The following is a 17,160-nucleotide window of genomic DNA, read 5'->3' on the forward strand; positions in this document are numbered from 1 at the left end:
AAAAATAAGCTCACGAGGTCAAGTTTCTAAAAGAAAGTGGGTCTTTGACCTAGGGTGGCTGAACATCAAAGTCTTGCCTCCCCCCCGCCCCCCGTTGGCTGTGCACAAGTTATTCTCGGTCTTGCACCCCAGTGCTAACTGCAGTTACCCCCACAATAAGTCCACATCTGCTTTGTTGTTGTTTAGTCGTTTAGTCGTGTCCGACTCTTCGTGACCCCCTGGACCAGAGCACGCCAGGCACTCCTGTCTTCCACTGCCTCCCGCAGTTTGGTCCAACTCATGCTGGTAGCTTCGAGAACACTGTCCAACCATCTCGTCCTCTGTCGTCCCCTTTTCCTTGTGCCCTCCATCTTTCCCAAAAAAAAGGGTCTTTTCCAGGGAGTCTTCTCTTCTCATGAGGTGGCCAAAGTATTGGAGTCTCAGCTTCAGGAACTGTCTCTCCAGTGAGCACTCAGGGCTGATTTCCCTAAGAATGGATAGGATTGATCTTCTTGCAGTCATAGTTCATTTTATTTGTGGATGATTCCGTGTGTAGAACATGTGACTATGAGTTAAGGGTATCTGCGCCATACATTTAAAACACTTCTTTATCAATCATAGCTTCCCCCACTGTATCCCGGGAAGTGTAGTTTGTTAGGGGTGCTGAGAATTGTTAGGAGACCCCTGTTCCCTTCCCGGAATCAAAATCCCTAGAGAGCTTTAACCCCTTTCCCAGAGAAATGGGAATTGTAGCTCTGTGAGGGTGCTGGGACTTGTTACATGACCCCTTAACAAACTACAGTTCCCAGGATGCCTTGAGTGAAGCCATGGCCGTTAAAGTGGTATAATAGTGCTTTAAAGAGCCAGTGTGCTGTGGTGCTTAGAGTGCTGGAGTAGGACCTGGGAGACCCGGGTTCAAATCCTCTCCGTCGTGAAGCCTGCTGGACCAGGCAGACACTCTCTCAGCCTAACCTTCCTCACAGAGTTGTTGGCAGAGTAAAATGGGGAGAAGTCTATGAGCCTCCGTGAGCTCTCAGGAAGAGATATAAATGTAATAAATGACAGATCAATGTTTGGTATGGATGTGACCCAAGTCCCATTCATTGCACAACAGCTGTGGGACTTAGGATAGGTGTGCCAACTTTAAGATAAGCAGTGGAACAGATTCTAGAGTGGCTGGGACACGAATAATACAATTGATATTAATAATTATTATAGTTCTGCCTTTTAACAGTTGGGCAAGAGGGAGCTGTGCTGTCTTCTCTTGGTCTTGCAACATTGCCATGCCAAGCAGCTCTGGCCAAAATCCCCTCCACTAAGAGTGTGGACCCCTTAGCCCTGCTGAATCTGATCATTATTCATCTGTGAGGGAAAGAGCACTTTGCTGATGGGATGGGTGGTGGTGCTATTTAAAAAAATAAATCAATAAAGTATTATCTGAGACAAATAGGGATCTTACATGGCTACTAGCCGTGATGGTTTTGCTCTGTCTCCACAGAGAAAGTAATGCTTCTTGATACCAGTTGCTGTAAATCACAGGCAGGGAGAGGGCTTTCCTGCCCAGGTCAAGCTTGCCAGTTTCCCACAAGCCACAGTGAGAACAGGATGCTGGACTTGATGGGCCATTGGCCTGATTCAGCAGGCTCTAACGTTTATACATCTGCAGACACTGAACCCAGAAGACACCTGGATTTTCACTCCTCTGCTGATGTGCATTGGACAGTTGTGATCGTAACTAATCAGATATGGAATCACAGAGTTGCAGGCCAGGGTGGAACAGCTCAGGCCCAAAGGCCAAATGTGGACCTCCAGGTCTGTCTATCTGGCCCTCAGGACTCGCCCAAAGCTATTCTCCTTCACCAGCCCTGCTCCATAACCCTCTTTTGAGTGTCTCTTGTAAGGCTGGAATGTGTGATTGAACTGTAAGAATGCTTCTTGCTGCCTGGATGGAAAACAAAGCGCATTGGTTCCCCCAAAGAATCCTGTACCCCTCGCAGGTATACAGATCCCAGCCCATTCAACAAATTTTAGTTCCCACATTTCTTTGGGCAGGGGCATGTGCTTTAAATGCAAGGTGACTGAAATTCATATCCATTGCTCCACCCATTTTTGTCTCTGGCCCTGCCCATCACAGCCATGTGACCGATGGACGATTTCCCCCAAAGGAACGTAGCCTGAGAAAACTCGGTTTCATTTCCAAACTCCTCTAATTGTTAAGAAGCATTTCTTAGTGTTCAACTGAAATCCACCCTTCAGTAGTAACCTTAAGAGCACGAGATCCAAGGTCCTTTCACATGTTACACTGAACACACACAGGTACAAGCTATCTCTACGCATGTGCAAGCATTTGTGTGAAAGAGTGTACACATGTCATTTTGATGTGGGCTTAGGGCTGAAAACCTGACTTAATGCCCAGCCAGGCTTCAATTCCAATAACTCTCACTAAAGAAAAAAATGTACTGCATTGCAGGCAGATAAAGGACTGAGAAGGCGATTTTAACCACTGGGAAAAACTTTGGAAAAATGATTTGAAGTTTACAGCATGCTATTCTTTGAAAATGTTTTACAGATGGTATTTAACTCCGAGTAGGCTTGCTAAGATGTATACAACTGAATCAGATAAGTGTCGGACATGCAATGAGGTTGAGGGAACATTCTTTCACATGTGGTGGACTTGTAAAAGGGTAAAAGAATATTCGGAAATTATCTATAATGAACTGGAAAAAAAGTTTAAAAGTACTTTTCCAAAAAAACCAGAGTCCTTTTTGTTGGGGATAATTCAGATGGATATTTCCAGTTGTCAAAAAAGAAAGAAAGGTTATTTATGTATGCCACTACTGCAGCCTGTATTTTGTTAGTCCAAAAATGGAAAACTAGCGAGGTCCCAACTAAAGAAGAATGGCAATTTAAGTTGACAGAATATGCACAGCTTGCAGATTTAACATATAGAATAAGAGAACAAGAAGAACATACGTTTAAAGAGGATTGGAAAACATTTATTGAATATATGGGGGAAATTGTGTACACTTGAAAACGTTGGCAGCAATAAGATAAATTCAACAGTGTAAATAAGTTTTGATGGATGTAATAATGGAATACTGAATGGTTTCATTTTTGTAAAATATGCAGGGATCTATGATATGTGAAATAAACCACAGAAAGAGAAGAAGGGAAGTCATTGATATTTTAAGGATGTTTAAATGAGTATTTTAAATTGTAAAACAGAAAATTTAATAAAAATAACAATAAAAATTAATAAAAATAAATAAAAATAAAAAAGGATTGAGAAGGCAAGAAATAACTAGCAAAATATGAGATCCAGTTTCCGAGGAGGGCAAACAGGATGTTGCGGACTGAGTTGAGGGATAATTGTATGATATATTTAATCATCGTCTTAACTTCTGGCCCTTCCAGTCTCTCTCATTTCTCCCTCTTGAGTACAAATGTGAACTCTCCTTAGAAGCTACTTCTGAATAAGAATTCAGAACAACACATTTCACGCCTATGTTACTGTCATTTCTGAAATTCTTATTTGTCTATCATGTAGCAGCAAGAACTTTCTGACAGCAAGAGTTGTTTGACAGTAGAACCGACTCCCTCTGAAAGTGCTGGGCTCGCCTTTGGAGGTTTGAAAGCATTCTACCATTTCATTTTTGTGGATCAGTGGGGGGTCGGGTGGAGAAAAACCACCACATATTCATAAAGCACCAAACATGCATAGAGGATTTAAACATATACACTTTTAATATTCTGTAACAATACAGGATGCTTTGTGTCGATTATATTCACAAGATAGTGCGATACAATGAAGCAGGATGTTGGTTTGTCGACTTTATCTCTCTCCCAGAGCTCATAAGCATTAAGCGGCTGTACAACAAAGCAGAAATCCAGAAGTTGAAGCTTTTCCCCTGTCAGAATAAAAGCTGGCGGCACCCCTAGCTGAAAGGAGTGCAAGAGTGTGGTTCTTTCCAAGCAGTTGCAGATGTTCCTCATGTATGCTCTGTGCTGAAGATGACTTTGTACATGTCTCTGTTTTGAGGGGTTCTTCCACAATATACCAGATATGTTCCCCATGTTTCTGCCATTCTGAACTGGAAGAAGAGAATGAGAAATCCTGGTTATTGCATAGGCAGTTGCAGAAAGATACAAGCATCAAAGACAGGAAAACATACATTCAGCTACAGGGTTTATGGCTTTAATAATAATAATAATAATAATGATAATAATAATAATAATAATAATAATATTTTATTTATACCCTGCCCTTCCCAGTACAAAAAACCGGGCTCAGGGCGGCTAACAACAAATTTAAAATACTTAATTGATGCAACAACAAAGCAGCATAAAATACAGTATAAAATGTGAATAACAATACATTCAGAATTCAAAAATCAATTTAGGGGGGAAATCCATCCAATAAACATTAGATGATCACCAGGGCTAGCTGGCTAAACTAGTCCTATTTGGGCCAGTGAGGAGACATGGGGAGAATTAGCTGAGAATTTGTTACAGGGAGTGGGGAAGGCAATCTTGTCCCCTAGATACTTTTGCAATTGCATAATAACAGAGCCCTGCAGAAGCAGACAAGGATGGAGAACCTGTGGTCCTTCAGATCTTGATGAGACTACAATTCCCATCAGTCCTGTGTAGCGTCCCCAATGGCCAAGGATGATGGGAGTTGTAGTCCAGCAACATCTGGAGGGTCACAGGTTCCCTGCACCTGCTAAATAGATACGGTAAAAGGTAAAGGACCCATGGACGGTTAAGTCCAGTCAAAGGTGACTATTGGGCATCTCGTTTTTAAGGACGAGGGAGCCAGCATTTGTCCACAGACAGATTTCCGGATCATGTGGCCAGCATGACTAAACCGCTTCTGGCACAATGGAACACTGTGATGAGTGCCAGAGAGCACAGAAATGCCATGCTATAAACGGACACCTTAACTCATTCATCCAACCCACACCAATCCCAGCCATCATGAGCAATGGTCAGGGATGACGGGAGCTGCAGTCCCACATCTAGAGGGCCTGTTTAATCCAGCATTCTTCTTCCCCACCCCCAGCAAGCGACATTGCCCAGCCAAATGTCTCTGTGAAGCCCACAAACAGAACAGCCCTCTCCATCCTGTATCCAGGGGCCTACCACTCTCAGGTTGAAGGTCCCATTTGGCCTTCATGGACTGAAAGCCTCAGGATAATTCTTAGCCTCTGTGGATTTGTCTATCTCCCCATCTCAGGCAGTGAATTCTATAAATTAAGCTTCCATAACTAATCCAGTTCTTCAGTCCAGGAGGATGTAAAATCAAAGCCTAAGTACCTCTGTGCTAACACCTTGGTACCCATTCATCAGAACAGAAGTGGAGAGGACCTCCGGTCTGCAGGTCAACCAGCCAGTTTGCCCTGGGACATCACTTTCCCCAAACCACACCCACCTGTCAATCAGCTGATGGCATTAGGTGATGGGGGCGGGGCTCAGTCCTGCCTTGTGCAGCTTCCCCAATGTGTTCCCAGTAGGGAATGCTCTGGCATAACGAAACCTCGGCAAAGAGCAGGATTGGCACCTCTGCTCATCAGCTGGTGAATGGAAAGTTCAAGCCTGCATGTTCCTTGTTGACCGCTCCCCTCCAGCAGGTCAACTTTGGCATGGTGCTGACATCATCATGATGTCAGGTGGGGGGGGCCTTCTGGGTAGGGTGGGGAGATTAAGAACTGCCACCACCTTCCAGGCCAAAAAGGTTCCTCACTCCTGTACCAAAGTGCAAGGATAAGGAGCGATGATGGTTCCTCGGGGCAACAGCCCAACTGATGGTGAACTGTGAATCACCGTGAGATACGGAGATCATATTAGGGAAAAAGCCAGAGCTCCAAAGACAACCTTCGCTGACCAGATACATTTTGGACCACAGCTCCCATCAGCCCCAGCCAGGACTCTTAAGTGAGTCTGTTCCTTGCCTTACCTCAGCTAGACCAAGCGTGGAAGGTGAACAGCAGGTTGAAGGCAACACACTTGAGGAAAATGACTCGCAGTCCTAGCACGGTGAGGGAGAGGAGATTCAACTTCTCGTCTGATTAAAACAAAGGATGGGGGAAGACAGAAAGAGAGAATAAATGTCACAAAAGAACAGGTGTCCGTTTGCAAGCTACTGCCTTCTTTGGGGGCTCATGGACAATTTGGACGATGAGTATTGTTTTTAAAGCAACGAGGTCTCTTCTGGACTCTTGCTATTTTTGTGGGAGGGATTCAATCACAAACTGGCATATTTAGGTTGGCCCAATTAAAGTGGATTAACGTGCTCAGATGCATGAAGGAGAGGGCTCCTAGCCACGATGGCTAAACCCTGTTGCCACAGTTGGAGGCAGAAATGCTTCTGAATAATATTTGCTGGAAACTACAGGAGGGGAGAGGGCTTCTGTGCTCAAATCCTGTTTCCTGGCTTCCCACAGGCAACTGTTTAGTCACTGGGCGAAAAGGATCCTGGACTAGATGGCCCATTGGCCTGATCCAGCGGGCTCTTCTTACGTTCTTAAGCAACAAACCTACTTTTCTTTTTAGGCCAGAGTGCGCTATTATTACGCCAATGGCATGTTGCAGAATACAGCCCCCCCCCTTTAATATTCTCACTGGGTCTGCTTTAGTCAAATTCTGGCAACTAATCTACAGACAGCTAAGGCAGAATGGCTGATTGTCAACCCTACTTGCTCACAGGGGTGATTTCTAAGGCAAGATTATGATTTGATTTTCATTCGGTTCCCAGTCAAGTTGCACATCCCTTTTTGCACATACGTACCTGTCTCAAAACCGCCTGTTGTCTTTTCTGAGCAGGTGGTTGCAGCCTCTGTAACAATGATGGGAATGACAATTAATGATGATGATAAAGGATTATTACATTTTCAGTTTTCATTGATTCTCTTTCCTTTATCATACAATTTTTAGTGAAGTTTTAAAATTACAAGGAAAGGGGGAGGGAATTGGAGAAAGAAAAGAGAGAAAGAAAAGAGAGAAAGAAGTTGCAAGAAAAGCATTATGCAGCATCAATGCAGGCATGAAACATGCATATAGCAAAATATGAGGTAAAAGGATGGGATTGAATTTCCTGATCCCTAGACCTCAGGAAGCAAGGCTGGTGATGAAGCTATTGCAGCTTCCAACCTGTACACCAACCTGTTCCAACTTGCCAGGTGTGGTGTCTCCTCACTGAATTGTTTTAGGTGGTTGGTAAGAAGAAAACTACTGTTTCTAAAAATGCTTTCACACCACTGTTCTGCTTTGGCCGGTTCGCCTTTGTGGACAGTCAAAGTACAAATAATCAATCAATTCTTTCCCCAAAATAATCCTGGGACACTGCAGATCACCCCTCACTGAGCTACAATGTCCAGCACACTTGAGAAACGGCATAATTATTCTGGGTTGAAATAATGTGCTTTAAAGAATGTTTCTTTATGTGACCTTTGTTTTGATGGCTATTTTGGGTTGTGGTTATGGGGCCTTAGCAGAGACGCCAACAGCTGTGGTTTCAGTGGGCACTGTTGTCTCCTCATTGCTTTTTAGCGTTTTGGATGGTAAACTGCCTTGAGACTTTTTGAAGACCAGGCAGAATATATAGATTTTCAGATCATCGTCCAATTGGCTTGCAAACATTTACACAGTCTGCTTTTTACCTGCTGACTCCGATGGAAATCTATTGTTATTTTGCTCAGCATAGCAACCATCAGTGTCTTTGTCTTTGCCCCAGATCACTTCGCCGTAGCTGGGTGTTTCCTTGCCACTTTCTTTCACTACGACGACTGAGCCGTTGACCTCGTGTTCATCAATTCCATCAGCCCCCACTCTGATGGGTACTGGGAAAAAGTCGGTGATAAGGCAGGCAGAAATGTCTCTGTCTCCTTCCTTGGGTGACTGTAGTTTGTAGACGGAAGGATCAGATGACTCAAGCTCTGAATGGGGGGAAGCAAAGGATAACCAGAAGTTAGAAACTGCAGCTGAAATTGGCATATGACGTGAAAGTCAATGCCATAATAATAATGGGCAAAGGGGTGGGTGAGAGGCAGGATTAAATTATCCATCCATTCCGCAAAAATCTGACTCTGATTACATATGATCTCCCCTCTCTCTTTCACTGGTCCTTCAAGAAAAAGGCATTCAAGGCATCTCAGAATATCAAAATGCACCACTCAATAATAATCGTCAAAAAAAATATCAGAATAAATCAGTAGCAGAGAATCTCTGCCCCTCCAGATATTGCCAGACTCCGATTCCCATCATCTCTGAGCATTGGCCATGCTGGCTGTGGTGGACTTATAGGAGCTGGAGATTCTGGAGAGATTCCATTTATCCCTGGAATAAACAAACTGAAGAAAGGTTTGTATCCAACTAAGTCTTAGGCCACGTTCACACCATGCACTTATAGTGATGCCACTTTAAACCGTCATGGCTTCTCCGAAAGGATTCTGGGAGCTGTAGTTTGGTAAAGGTGCAGAGAGTTGCTAGGAATCCCCTGATCACCTCGCAGAGCTACAATACCCAGCATTCCCTGTAAAAATGGACTGATTGTTAAACAACTCACTGTAGCTGTGAGGGGAATAGAGGGTCTGCTAAGACCTCTCAGCACCTTCAACAAACTACAGCTCCCAGAATCCTTTGGGTGGGGGGGAAGCCATGACTGTTTAAGATGAATCATGAATCATAGAGCTAGTCAACCAGTCTCGGAATGCAGGCTTAATAGCGCTATAAATGTATGGAATGAATGCAGCCCAGGGTAAACAGAGAAATTAATGCTTCGGTGTTAGCCATTCTTCTCAACAAGCATATGTTGGAATGTATGTTGCAACAGCTTGCTCTGAGTAGAATTACCATTAGCTACAACCCCAAGTGAGCAGATGCTTGTTTTGCATTGTTCTGCAGTGAGCAACTGGCAAAAAGTTTGCACCGAAGGACCCCGACTCCTCCACCGAGCTCTCGCTCAGTGCAACCGAGAGCACACTCCTCCAGCTCTCAGGAACCATTTCCCAGAAGCGCCCACAAAGTTCACACCTCGCTGTGGGCTGTTGTTTCGCTATGAGGATGACGGGACAACCTGAGAAGCAACCCACAGCCCTTCTCTACAGTTCAGTGAGTAGATGAAGGCATATCTGCAGGTTTCCCAACCCTGCTATAGAGCAACTCCAGGGTCAGCAGCCGACGAGCGACGACTAATCCCACCAATAACTACAATAAAGCTTAAAATATGCGTAATGGTGAATTGGATGGTACTGAACAGGCAAGGTCCAGAATTCTATGTGGACACTGGGGCACGGTTGGAATTTTTGCATAAGCCATTTTATTTATTTATTGAATTTATATACCGCCCTACACCCGGCCATCCCATCATTGTGGTTCCTGCATTTCAGGAGGTTGAACTTGATGACCATTTGGGTCCCTTCCAAATCTATGATTCCCCCTTCTCATTCAAATATATTTAATTCTGCATATGCCTCTTGCACAGTGAAGAATAACTGGATCCAAACATATTCCAGAGCATATTATTTCTTTTTTTCCTCTCTCTCTCACATACACATACATACACCCTGACACACTTGCAGAAAGCTACCATAATAATAATAATAATAATAATAATAATAATAATAATAATAATACATTTTTATTTATATCCCGCCCTCCCCAGCCAGGGCTCAGAGTGGCTAACAACAGTAAATTTAACACAGTTTACATAAAATCACAATCAATTAATTGAAATACATTCTAAAGTCAATTCATTCTAAAATCAATTCAGCACGCTAACATTAAATTTGCACCCTAATCCCAAAAACTTTATATGAAAATAACTCCTACTGAAATGAATGGAAGTTCTACAAAAGGTGTTTGGGAACAAGACAATAATTTCCATTTAGGGCAGCGGATTCCTAGATTCAGGATATTCTAGAAAAGCTTTAACAACAATTACTGTACATTCTGTAATGTACATACTGTACACATTAGATTATTTCACTGTGGTGTTATATAAACCAAAATATGTTTCTGTTTTAAACTGACCGATTTTTACCTAATATTTATTGGTGTAAATAGATGTTTAAAAAGGTATTTTCCTGGACAAGTCTGAGTCAGACCTTTGGTCCATCAAGCTCAGTACTGTCTGCACGGACTGGGAACAGGTTATCCAGGATTTCAGGCCAGAGTCTCTCCTAGCCCTACCTGGAGATGAAGGGGATTGAACCAGGGACGTTCTTCATGCAAGGAGGATGCTCTACCACTGAGCCACAGCTCCATCCCCATTTGAACATTTCCAATATTTGACTTACTTGGTTTAACACTCAGTTGAGTCCCACCTCCAAACAACAATTTGTTAGCAGTTCTTCCATAAGTCACCCAGTGGGTTACAGTAAGACAAAAACACATCTTGACATAATAGGGAAATTCATGGGAGCACAGGAAGCTACCTCCAACAAGGTAGGCCAATGGCCCAGCTAGCTCAGTAAGGCTGATTGCTACACCTTTCCAGGATTTCAGCAATGTCTAGGCAACACAATGACCATGTACATACTCAATAGACAATCTTTATAGAATTCCTTCAAACCAAACCATAACCATAACAGCAAAAAGGATATAGAATTGCTTCATAAACTGAAAACAAAATTTTACAGACGATTTTACATCATCTGTAAAATTTTATTTTCAGGTTGTGAAATTTTATTTTCAGTTTATGAAGCAATTCTATATCCTCCCACCACGCTGACGAAGAATTCTACGAAACAGTAGTCAATATCCGGAATCACTGTTCAGTGTTGGACACCATCTTTGCTGAATACACAAAGCTTCACAGCTTGTCTTTCATTGTACAAAGTCTGGTACCTCGCTTCATTTAAAGATTTTCAGAGACTTTGAGACTAAAGATTTCATTTTGTACTTGTTATGGTTTGAATGAATTCTATAAAGATTGTCTATTGCGTATGTACATGGTCACCGTGTTGCCTAGACATTGCTGACATTCTCTTTGCAACACAGGGGTTTGCTTGGTTTCCAGGATTTCAGGCAGGACAGCTCTACTTAAAGACACAACTGGAATTGAACAGGGGGCATTTTGCATGCAAGGCAGATGCTGTAACACAGACCTCCAATCCCTCCCACCTTTATGTTTAGGGGTGAAGTCATAAGAACATAAGGATGTATCCAACTAAGTTCTTGTCAAAGTAGGTACACTGAAATTAATGGATCTAAATTAGTCATGCCCATTCGTTTCAATGTGTGTACTCTGATAGCACTGTAAATAACCCATGTTCTTCTCTCCCTGTCCTGCCCACCAAGCTTTGGCTCAATGGGTGGCTGGAACAGTCTGAATATGAGTTGGCTGAACTGTGTTGGGGAAAACTCTGTTGGGCTGCATGGGCACCCAATCTCTCTATGGATCAAAAGGGCAGGTGGACGAGGTACAGCCGTCCTGCTGACAATGGCTTGGAGTGGCTACATTAGCTCTTTGAATCTCAGTCGACACCACCAATGTAATCATCATCAATGTTGCTGTTGTCATTCATCACCATCTGTTATCACCATTTATTATTAACACAGTTATCGTAATCTACTGCCAATGCTCCATAAATAAATATATACATATGCAGTGTTTTAAATTAATCCTGTTTGCTTATCTTTGAGCTGCCTATGGATTTTGGTGGGCTTCTCTGAATGTTTGAAGCATTTCGAGAGAGTCTAAAAAACATAAGAAGAGCCCGTTGGATCAGTTCAGTGACCCATCTAGTCCAGCTTCCTCTTTCCAAAGTAGCCAATTAGATACCTGTGAGAAATCCACAAGCAGGAGGATCCAAGTTCCAACCTCTTATGGTTTCCAGAAAATGGTATTTTCCAGCAGGTGCTTCCAGTTGTGGAGGCAGAATATAGCCATCGTGGCTAATAGCCATCAAGAGCCTTCTTCTGCATGAGTGTGTCAATGCTCTGTCAAGGTGGTAGACAAAACCCATACAGTGCTAACTATACTCAGTGTTCAAAGGAACTAAGAGGTACCAAATCCAGTAGTAAGGGGACATTAGAGTTTACTCGCTGCAAGCCAATCAGAGCTTTGGGGTAGCTGAAAATTCTAATAAATAGATGGTGGACTGGACCAGAATGAATGGACCTGACCAATGCTTAAAAAAGATTTTGGAACCTGTGTGGTCGGAAAATGACATCACAACTTCCCACCCAAGAGATGGCAGAACTATAGAATGCATTAAAATTGTGTGCATGGAGGGCGGGGAGGAAAATAACAGACATTTTTACACCATTCTCCATGTTCCCTCAAAACCAGCACAAACAGAAGTGTCAACTTACCAGGGGTAACTACAAGTCTGGTCCCACCTCCCAATGTGAATTTAAATCCAGCAGTGTTATCACTGTGAGACACGTCTGTACAAAATGGTGGCTCTGTGGAAGCTGACATGTGCCATGGTTCAGCCTGTTGGGTGGCATGCTATTAGAACCATGTGGGGACTTTTCCCACCAAAAAAAGTAATATTTCAGAATGAAAAGTCCACTTTTGAGTCTCTTGTAAATATTTTGATCGACAAGAGGTTTGAGACTCCTGGGTAAGGTAAAAATCAACAAATCTACAGAATACATGGTTGGATGGATCAGTACATGTCTCCTTGCGTCAGACTAAGCTGGTTTAATTTTATACTACCTGATGCTCTAAGCAGTCTAAAAAAGCATCAGTAGTCTGAGATCCAAAGAACAGACCAATGAGTGGTTTGGATATGGGTTTTTTTGCTTGTTTTCATCCACACTCCTTACTTCCCACCCAACAAAAACTAGTTTTCAGAACAGTTTCACAACTTCTTTGTGATAAGGCCTACTGTTCTAAGATGAATAAGAGAAAACAGAAATCCAAAAGGGTGAACCCAAAGTCTTTGGGAGTGTATAGAGTAGCTTTTGGGATCTTGGCCAAAATAAGCAAATAATGTTATTTGCTCACCATGTCCCACTGACAACCTTGTCTCTCTCCCAAATATACAGTGGTACCTCGGGTTAAGTACTTAATTCGTTCTGGAGGTCCGTTCTTAACCTGAAACTTTTCTTAACCTGAAGCACCATTTTAGCTAATGGGGTCTCCTGCTGCCGCCGCGCCGCCAAAGCACAATTTCTGTTCTCATCCTGAAGCAAAGTTCTTAACCCGAGGTACTATTTCTGGGTTAGCAGAGTCTGTAACCTGAAGCGTATATAACCCAAGGTACCACTGTAATTGTATTACCTGCATAGGTCACCGGTCTTATAAATACACGTCTTTAAATAAATGCAAAGACGTGAATTTCTACTGTCTGTGACCATCATTTGAATAGTTTCCTAATGTGAGAATTGAGTGGTGGTGATGATGGTAGTTGCGGTAAAGAACACAGGAGCATAAGCATTGCAATCTTATATGGCAGCAATGGTCTGCTAGCATTCTTCCTCCCAACAGTGGTCAACTACAAGTGACAAGAAAGACATTGTGCTATCCACTCCTTAGTAGTCTCAGAGAGGTTATATCTAGCTAGGTTACACTCACAGTAAATACTGGCTCCCTAAAAAGAGGACTGAGCTTTATAGAAGAAATCAAGGAATTCCCCACAAAAGTACATAAAATGAACACCCACGTTTCCCATGATGCCAGTATAGGCAGAAATGCTAACTTACCTGGTATAACAAGACGTTTGGTCCCACTTCCAAATATTTGAGACCAACCAACATTGTTAACACTGTAAGACACGTTTCTACAAAATGGTGGCTCTGTGAGATTTGACATGTATCAGTCAAGTTGCCCATTTGGTTATTATTGCATGGAGGGAAATATGAAAATGTAGTCGTGTTTTAGACAGAAAAACTATAGACCATTTCTATAAAAGAAAAAACTTGTTTGCTCTACAACTGAAATGTATGAGGGTTGAATCCAGACTTTCAACCTTGCCATCTTTAGACTAAATAGTATTGTCCTCCTCAGAATAGACATAGGACTAATTGTGCATTTACCTCAACATTATGATTGCAAACTGACACCAGTTAGGTCCCTTCTGGAAGGTGATAAAGAGGACATGAATGAGTTAGTCACTTCCTGTTGCTAGTCCCCAGCACCGAATGCCCAAAGGTTTAATTGAATTGACACATATCCAACCCAGGAAAGGGGAACCTGTGGTCCTCCAAATAATGACGGACTCCAGCTCCCATCAACCCCAGCCAGCATGGGCAATGGTCAGGGGTGATGGGACCAACAGCTAGAGGGCCACAGGTTCTCCATCCCTGAACCTATAACAATGCATAGAAATCTCACAGCCTACAAGAACAGAGTCCTCTGGAAATTAATGTAACCATAACTTGAAAATAGAAAGTCCCAATTGACTGTGCTATGGGATGAATCAAGACAAAAGGCACCTCTCTAAAAGGTAACTTTTGTGCTCCTCTCAATTCTATTAATTGATTGATCAGTATATCAATCAATCAATCAATCAATCAATGAGTTTCCAAACTTGGGTCGCCTTCTGTTTTTGGACTACAACTCCCATCATCCCTAGCTAGCAGGACCAGTGGTCAGGGATGATGGGAGCTGTAGTCCAGAAACGGCTGGAGACTCAAGCTTGGGAACCCCTGATCTATCATATCAATATTGCTTAAAAACACGAAGAAGGAAAAATATATAAAGAAGTTCACTTACTAGGCAGAATTACAAGTTTTGTCCCACTTCCAAATATGGGTTTATTCCATCCACCACTGATAACACTATGACACACACCTTTACACCATGTTGGAACAGGTAGTGCTACCTGCTAAATTTGTCTTCTGCAAAACTTACATACATTGTAGCCTGCATGTTCACAGCAGCAATCTGTGTAGTTTATATTTTTACAAGTTAGGTCAGGAACATTATGCTCATATTCCAAATATGGGGCAGATCCAGCCATCCACCTAAGGCAACCGAGATTGTTAAGAGCAGTTGTCCCCATGTAGCATAAAATGACCATAAAGAAGGCTGATCACCGAAGAATTGATGCTTTTGAATTATGGTGCTGGAGGAGAGTCCCATGGACTGCAAGAAGATCAAAGCTATCCATTCTGAAGGAAATCAGCCCTGAGTGCTCACTGGAAGGACAGATCCTGAAGCTGAGACTCCAATACTTTGGCCACCTCCTGAGAAGAGAAGACTCCCTGGAAAAGACCCTGATGTTGGGAAAGATTGAGGGCACAAGGAGAAGGGGACGACAGAGGACGAGATGGTTGGACAGTGTTCTCGAAGCTATCAGCATGAGTTTGACCAAACTGCGGGAGGCAGTGGAAGACAGGAGTGCCTGGCGTGCTCTGGTCCATGGGGTCACTAAGGGTCGGACACGACTAAACAACTAAACAACAACAAAGCATAAAATGGCATATGTGAAGTAGATCTCAAATGACCTAAGGAATCTAGGTCAGGGATCGGGAATATGTGATCCTCCAGATGCTGGATTCCATCTCCCATCAACCCTAGCTAGTATGGCCAATGGTGAGGAATGATGGGAGTTGCAGTTAGTTCATGATCTAGATTGATTAGGTTATTTGAGATTGTTTTCATATGAGATCATTTCCATTTTTGCTACATACTGGAAACCTCCGTATAAGAAAAATATTGTATACCACCATTCAGGTATAAGTACACAGCTTTTACTTTTTTGTGGGTGCAGGTCACGTTTGTACATATGCTAAGCTATCAAATCCACATATGTGGAATAAATTATTGCCACAAACTTAAAATATTATGCTGGGCACATTTCCCCCTGGAGAGTGAAAGGTCAATACAAGCTAAAGAAAATCCATATTGTTCTGGTAAGTGGTCATTAATATGTATCTAGTGCATTTCCAAGATTTGGGCCAAAATGGCTCACCTGCCAACTAGAATGTTTCCTGTATTTGACTTACTTGGTTTAACAATCAGTTTGGTCCCTGCTCCAAATAATAATTTGGTGCCAGCTCCTCCATATACACAGTGACTTCATGTATAACAAAAACCCAGGTTTCACTTTGGATCCCTCAAGGATGAAAAATGAAGAGCCACTTAGAACACAGTGTGACCAGAAAATCCAGTTTTCTGCCCAACGATGTTAAGAAATAAATGAATATATATATATATATATATATAATATATATATATAAGTTTTTTATATTACAGTCAAGTTTTCTTAATCAGCGGCAGCAACAGAAATGCCAACTTACCAGGAACAATTGCAAGCATGGTCCCACTGCCAAATATGAATTTTCCCCATCCACTATTAACACCATAACATGTACCTCTACAAAATGGTGGACTTGTAAGACTTTAATGCATCGTGTTGCCTGCATTGTTGGTGCTACACGGTGGTGGTTGTGAATATCTAGTCATGTTTCAGAAGGAAAGAACTTCAAAAAGCATCCATGACAGATGACCATCCAAGGATGGAGAGTCCACAACCTCTTGAGGGAGACTGTTCCACTGTCGAACAGCAACTTGAAACCATTGGTTCGAGTCCTATCTTCCAGAGCAGGAGAAAATAAGCTTGCTCTATCCTCCATGTGACAGCCCTTCAGATATTTGAAGATGGCTATCATATCTCCTCTCAGTCTCCCCTCAGTAGGTCACTATTTTAAAATAACAATCCCCCAGACACAGAACTGGCACCTAGCAGTCAGATATAAAAGACAACTATACTGTCGATTATTCATTCCAAAGTCCAGTTCTTTTTATCTCAAAGGTGTTGTTTCTTTTAAGGCAGTTGTATACCTTCTCTGGAAGTGAATGCCAATTTACATTGGGTGATAGTCAACTGAACAATACTCAGAGTAGACTCATTGAAATCGATGCACTTCAATTACAAAAGTCCATTGATTTCCGGTGGTGTGTTCTAAGTATGACTAACATTGAATATCACTGATAGTAGATGCTTCCTTCCAATTTGTAAAGAATGCTTGTGATAGTGTCATGCAATATATGGAAGCAACATACCAAGGCAGATAATGATCTACCATGAATACCTTAAACATGACAATACGTGAAAAAGAAGAAGTGTCATCTTACCAGGGAGTATTACTAGTTTGGTCCCACTTCCAAATGCAAGTTTACCAAATCCACCGGAAGTGTTAGCACTGTGATATGTACCTTTACAAAATGGCGGCCTTCTTATGGGCCCCAGGCATTATCCTGGTCCTTTGCACCAGAGATATAAC

At 42.4% G+C, this 17,160-nt stretch overlaps 1 gene segment (V, D, J or C); it reads right to left on the reverse strand.

The window, feature by feature from the left end:
- Positions 1-5,898: 5,898 nt before the first annotated feature.
- Positions 5,899-17,160, reverse strand: part of LOC310747114 (T-cell receptor alpha chain constant-like) — a 72,502-nt gene continuing 61,240 nt past the window's right edge. Inside the window, exons 3-5 of the C gene segment in view lie at positions 7,638-7,913; positions 6,767-6,814; positions 5,899-6,043 (exon numbers count right to left, since the gene is read on the reverse strand).

This window comes from Podarcis filfolensis (assembly GCF_964270895.1).
Source record: "Podarcis filfolensis genome assembly, chromosome: 13".
Lineage (NCBI taxonomy): Eukaryota > Metazoa > Chordata > Lepidosauria > Squamata > Lacertidae > Podarcis > Podarcis filfolensis.